Raw genomic sequence first — 6,893 nt, 5'->3', positions numbered from 1 at the left:
GTAGAAAATCAGACACGCAGAAAGAAACTCGAGAAAGGAGAGGCAGAACGTGACAAATTTCTTTAACAGCCACAGAGAAAGTGCTATGGAAGCCCAGAAGAAGGAAAAATTCATTCCAGCTGGGGGTGTCTGAAAGGCTTCATGGCAGATATGACATTTGATACCGCTAAAGACTGGGTATGATTTAGGGACAGTCATTAATTCACCTGTGAAATATTGTAGGTAGTGGTAAAATAAAGCCCTCAAGGCAGAAACCTGTGGAAAGAACAGTCAGGAGTTTTAAGCTACTGGAGTGTGGATTTGTAAAGGATAATGACGTGAATTAAGATCAAGCAAACTTGGGCTTCTCTGGATGATGGAGTGGGAGCCAGAGAAGGTTTTTGAACAGAGGAGAGATGCTTATCTATTCTTTGATTTGCCCAAGGTCTCATTCAGCAAATATTAGTGTGCCTATCTGTGCCAGGCACAAGGCGTCCGGTACACAGAGGTAATAAAAGCACACATGGGCTCTGCTCTCACAGACCTTATAGCAGAGAGGGGATAAAGAAGTATTCATGCAAGAAATACCTTATTCAAGATCATGATAAGGCAGAGAAAGAAGAAGAACAGGACCTCATGAGAGAATAATGAGGAGCTGGGGACTTAACTGAGACCAGGTGTCAGAAGCGCTCTCTTTGGGACGATGACATTAGAACTGAGATCTGAAGGACATGGGGTTTCAGCCAGGGGAGGCTTCAGGAAATGAACCTTCCATACTCGCGTAAAGGCCCTGAAGAAGTAAGGAGTTTGTTGAGCTCAGGAGACTGGGAAAAGGCTGGTGTGAGTGGAGGGTCACAGCAAAGGAGGAGGGTGGCAGAAGGTAGTGGAGGGAAATGGGCATTAGCCTGTGCTGACCTTATTAGTCATGGCAATGACCCTGGGTTTGGTTTTGTTTTTTAAGATTTTATTTATTTATTTGACAGAGAGAGACACAGCGAGAGAGGGAACACAAGCAGGGGGAGTGGGAGAAGGAGAAGCAGGCTTCCCGCAGAGCAGGGAGCCCGATGTGGGGCTTGATCCCAGGACCCTGGGACCACGACCTGAACTGAAGGCAGATGCTTAACGACTGAGCCACCCAGGTGTTCCGAGCCTGGGTTTTAGGTGCCTTGGAAAGCCAAGGAGAACTTGATCACATGTGCAGGTATGAACATCACTCTGGTGCAGTGTGAAGAACGCACCAGCAGGGGGTATGGGCAGCTCTGGGACGCCAGTGGTAAGACTTCTGCAGTAGCCAGTGCAGAGAGAAGGCTCACAGAAGGCTGACCTTGACCCAGTACGGATTTCGAGGGGAAAGGCTACAGACAGGGAGGCCGGGAGGCCACTGTAATTGTCTTCATGGGGGATGGGAGTGAAACATGTGAGGGGAGGCTGGTTCAGCGTGTAGTTTGGAAAAACCTTGCCCAAACTCCCAGGGTGGGGAACCCCCCAGCCTAGGGGGAAAACAAGGTAAAAAAGGCATTCAAGGAGACATGAAAGCTTTGAGACTGTGCAGAAATAAAAGGAAGACGTGGCATTTCCCCACCACTGGTACCCTGTGCAAGGTCATCCCCTCTCGTGCGGATTGGTGCCATTTCCTTCGAGCCCGTGCCTCCCCACCTTGCTCAGCATGAAAAAGCCAAGGGTTCACTGCCACCTAAATCGAAGGCCAGTATGACCCGGCCCTGCCCCCTCTGCTTCTGCCTCTACTGCCCCACAAGCCCTGTGCCCCCCAACCTCGATGCGTGTCCCCCGGTCTGACACTTGCATGACTCACTCCCTCACTCCCTTCTGGTCTCCACCCAGCATCATCTTCTCAAATGTCGCCTGACTCCCCCCAACCCTCTTATAATAAAATAGCACCCCCTCCCTCTGCCCTTGCCCTGTTGTATCCTTCCTCGTGGCATTCACCATGCTACCCACGAATCTGTTTATGTTCTGTCCCCTGCACTAGAATTCAAGCCCTCTGGGAGTAAGGACTTAGATGTGTTCGCTGCTGTCTCCCTGGTGCCTAGATCAATACCTAGCACACAATATGCTCAACAACTATTTTTTGAAGGGATGAAAATATTGTTTCCCCATTTTACAGATGAGGAAGCAGGCTCCGTGGTGAATTGCTCAAAGCTATCGAACTAGTGATGGAGGAACTACCAAAAAACGAAACCTGCCCCCTCCCTCCGTTCCAGCAACCAGGTGGGAAATCATTCCTCTTCTTCCAGACAAGCAAACGCCCCCTCCTCCCCACTCCCCTCCACCACCACCTTAACTCCCTGCTGGGGCTATCTGGAATATTCAAGCAATAGATCACTCCACACAGTGCCATGTGCCCTTTGGCTGGAGGTTCACCTGTCCGATGCCAGGATGTCCACCACTTTTCCTTTCCTCTCAAAATACTGAAATATAATATTCTCTCCGTGTGGCAGGATTAGAATTTTTGTGAGGTGTGGTGAAAGGCAGGAGGCTCAACAGACAGGAATCCCTGGGCTCCCCGCCCTGCAGTGTCTCTGGGACTTGCGCTCTGGAGGCTGGCTTTGCTCTGCGGCCTCTTGGCCCTTCCTCAGCAGGGGGGCCATGAATGGGGATGAGCTGCCCCCGCTCTGCAGCCTCCAGCCTCCACATAGGTACCTTTCTCTAGCATCATTTAGTGGATCCGATGTTGACCACTCCTCTCCCAAATGCCCTCGCGTCCTCCAGCAAGGGGCTATCAATGTGCCATGAGGATCCTTTCACTGAGCGAGCTCATTCAAACCATTACCTCCAGCCCCTATGGACACAGTGAGACACACGCCTCTCCAGCAGTCTGCACCTCCCTTCTCTATCCCTCATCGGGAGTTACCGAGCTCCTTTGGTTTAAGGCCTGGGAGCAAACTCAAGAATTTGTGCCAAGTGGGGATAAAAGGAACTTAATTTCATCCATGCACTCCTCCCTGCTGCATTTAGTTTCTAAGTTAATTATCACCCAACTGGAGGTTATGGCTTTTTCCACAAAGAAGTTTCAGGTTTGCAAAAGGCATTAGGATAATGACCGGTGGATTTTAAATAAAATATAAAGTAATAAAATCGAGGCATTGAAAAGCATCTGAAGCTGTGAAACAAGGAAAGTCTGAAATATTTCTGGCTTGGGGGGACGGACCCCCCTAATGGCTTTTGGGGGAGGGACAGATATGGGGAGAATCGGGGGCTGGGGAAGGCAGATAGACCTGGGGAATAAGCCCGGTGCCCGAAGGACCTCCACTGAAACTCAGCCCCACTTTCTCATTGTACTTCTGAACTGTGTCATTACATTGCCTGCCTTAGAAGGGCCTGAAATCCATGAAAAGAAGTTCAAAAACCACTCCATGAGCAGTGGAAAATCTGCCCTTAACTTTTCTTTCTCTGCACCCGGAGGAGTTCTAGATCCTCCTTCCTTCCCACATCAAGCCTGAGACACCAGGCTCCCGAGGACTGTCTTTTATTCTGCACTATTTCCGCAAAGTTTCTGCCAAGCATCTGTGGGTCTTTAAAGGAAATGTGCAAAGGTAGCAAAGACACATCTGTACGGCAAGGGCATGGGGCGCCGAGAAGGCGCGCATTAATCAAAGCTGGGGAGAAGCCTGCTAGCAACCTGGAAATCAAATTGTGTCAAGGAGAAGGCCCGTGTGGAAAATAGATTAGAAGGGCACTGAACAAGAGAGAAGAAAGACAGGCAGCCCCTGCCGAAATTAATGAGAGGCAGAGGAGGCCTGGAGAAACAGCCGGAAGGAAAAGACTCCTGCACGGCGTAAGGCCGGACGGGTGTGGTTCAGCAATGGTATAGGGTGGACAGGGCGATGGCCGTGCATCTCCAACTGTCCCGGGTTGCTTTGCTACCCTCAAACCAGAGCGACAGGCTCTGAAAGAAATGAGGGGAGGAAGGAGGCAGGCAAGGGAGGGGAGAGCCGGCGTAGGAATTTTAGATGAGCGCAGAAACCTCCACCGCAGCCCCGTCCTTCAGGTGACCTCCAGTGTCCAGCCCCAACTTTGTAACTACTATGCTGAGTGCAAGCGTCACTGGCTAGACCTCTCTGAACCCGGATCGTGAGAGCTGCCTCCCCAGTGACCCTCAGATGGCAGACGTGGGCAACAAGGGCAAGCACTGGCTCCAAGTGGGGGGCCTCTTGAAGAGCCACTATTATTATTATTAAACAAAATTCAGAAGGACTGGATGCTGTCTCTGGAAACTTCCATCTTCATCTGTGACTTGCAGGTTCTGAGGGCTCTCCTAGTTCCTTCTTTTTCTCAAAAACCTTAAACTCCAGATTTCTCCTCTACTCCAACCCCTGTGTTGGGATACAACAGTCTCCTCATCTCCCAACCAAACCTCCCATCCTGCCAGCAAAACTAATCTTGGTAAGAAGGTGGGAGAGGTCTTCCGGGGGTGGGCTTTGGCTCATGGTGGCGATCATTCTGATCTTGCTTTTTGATCCTGCATGACCTGCCGCGTCAGGTAGCATGTTCTGCCTGCTCTGCAGGACTTAGCATGACTAAGGGGATAGATACAAATCCCAGTGCACAAACTCAGTGTTCTAGAATTCTAACTTCATTTTGTATGTCAGCTTAATTTCTACTTCAAATCCCCATTCTGCCTAAGCTCCAGTTTAGAATTCTATCACCAATCCCTGAATAACAAGCGTAAGTTAGTTTATCACACTGAACCAAGGCTCTGTGCTTGGGAGATCATGGTATTTATTAGGCAGTCATTGCTGGAAAAGCTTCTGGTTCCATGCTTCCAAACTCATGGGAGGATTGTACTTCCCTAGAAGCTAAGCATGGCTGTGTGATGTGCTTTGGCAAATGGAACATAAGAGCAAGTGTCATTTCCAGAAGGAAGCTTTAAATACCAGTTCACACTTTCCCTATCCTTTTTTCCCCCTCTGCCACAGAGACTAGCAACTTTCTAGATAAATGCTGCTCCAGCAGGTCCTGGGGCCGAGGACAGTGCCGACCCAGCACAGAGCTTTCCCTATCTCCAATCAACCTGTAGTGTAAGTGAGAAATGAGTCTTGTTGTTTGAGCCACTGAGACTTGTTTTTGTTATTTTCGTTAACCTGGGCATATTTGAGCCTACCTGAAGGGTACAGGTGATGGCGTCCATCTGAGATGTCCTCATTCCCACCTTGTCTTCAACTTGGCGATCCACACTTCCTGAACCATCCTCCATTCCCCACTCAGGGTCTCCTGGTATCCAGACCTTTGTCAGCTGTTTCTGAGCCCCTCAGAAACAGGAACCCCCATGTTGTCACGGCATCACACTGGGCCATGGGAAATTCTGTGTGAGGTGCTCAGACATTCCATGCCACCTGGAGTCTCATGACTCCCGTGGGGCTCTACCAAGGAAAAAGAGCAAGCGTGCCTCTGCCCTAGCTGGGGCTTCTCACCGTTCCCACTTGTTCTCCAGGAGGCTTTGGCGCAACGCTTTCCCCAAATCCCGTAACAGTTGCCTCTTCTGGCTTTTCCCACAAGCCCCACTTGCCTTATCCTTGCCCCTAAACCCAGGGGCCTTAAATCTGGCCTCAGGCTGGAGGCTTCATTCTTACTCACCCGTGCCACCTTCCCAAATCTATCCTGCCTGTGTGGTGTTCTTTCCAACCCCCAAGTGCTCACAATTCGCAAGCCAAAACTTGCCCCGTGTTTGTCTCTGCCAGAGGTTCTGCCAGACCCCCTCTTCCTTTGCGACAATGAATGAGGAATACCCCAGCTGCCTTCATGGAGCAAGGACCAAGGAAATGGAGTGGTGGTGGTGGTGGTGGTGGTGGAGGAGGTCTCAGTTGGTATTTCAGAATACTGTTCTGTACATAAGTGTTCTGTCCAATGATGAGGCTGAGAATTAAACCCAAGTGTGTGACTATTTGAAGCCATCGTGCGACCCCAACGACCCCATTTGAATGTTCCTTTGTGTAACTGTGATCCTTGCAAAGCTTCTCAGTGTGAAGGGCGTGGAGGGTCCTTGGCATGGTGTCTCCCCTAGAGACTGTAAGATCCTTGAGGGCTGAGACCATTCCTTCCATGTGTTCTGCAAATTTCCAGACTTTGATCTGTTGTGCGCCTAGAGCATGGACAATAGCATAAGACAGGCTGAAGGAGCAGGGGCAGATGTTGCAGCAGGATGCAGAGAAGTGGCATGATCAGACATATTCCGGGGGTTTTTTGTTTTGTTTTTATAAAGATTTTATTGTCAGAGAGAGAAAGAGCACAAGCAGGGGCAGAGGGAGAGAGAGAAGCAGGCTCCCCACGGAGCAGGGAGTCGGATGTGGGACTCCATCCCAGGACCCTGGGATTAGGACCCAAGCTGAAGACAGATGCTTCCCCAACTGAGCCCCCCAGGCATCCCAATCAGACATATTTTGAAAAGATGATGTTGACTAAAATACTTGGAACAGAACAACAGTGGAAGATATAAAGTTGTGTCCTGAGACCAGAGCAACTCCTGCAGAGGGTATCTACTACTGAAAATGAGCATGTAGTCAATAAAAATAAAATATTTAAGGAAATTTTTTAAAACCCGCAGACTTTGAGAATTGAGCTAACACAGGACAATGAGGATATTCTCATTATACTTAAGATTTCAGCCACAGGAAATTCTCTGTCTCCTCCAGTGCCAGCCATTTAGATCCTGAGAAGGATCTCCCTTTCCCTCCCGGGTGCATTTGAAAAACCCAAGAGATAAATGTAGGGTTTTCGAGGAGAGGACACAAAGTCCTTCAAAAGGCAACGCCTGTGTGGAATACACCTCACGTTGTGACCTGTGATCACCTTGCAAGGCCTGAGCGGGTTTGCAAGGGCTGGGGTGAAGTAACAGGGTGGCGACCATAGCTCATACCAGTCGCCACCTGTTGACACTCATTTTCCTAATCTAGGCA

This window comes from Mirounga angustirostris, unplaced genomic scaffold (assembly GCF_029215605.1).
Source record: "Mirounga angustirostris isolate CCGP_5_RB_7025 unplaced genomic scaffold, mMirAng1.0.hap1 SCAF_5, whole genome shotgun sequence".
Lineage (NCBI taxonomy): Eukaryota > Metazoa > Chordata > Mammalia > Carnivora > Phocidae > Mirounga > Mirounga angustirostris.
This window is presented reverse-complemented; position numbering follows the sequence as displayed.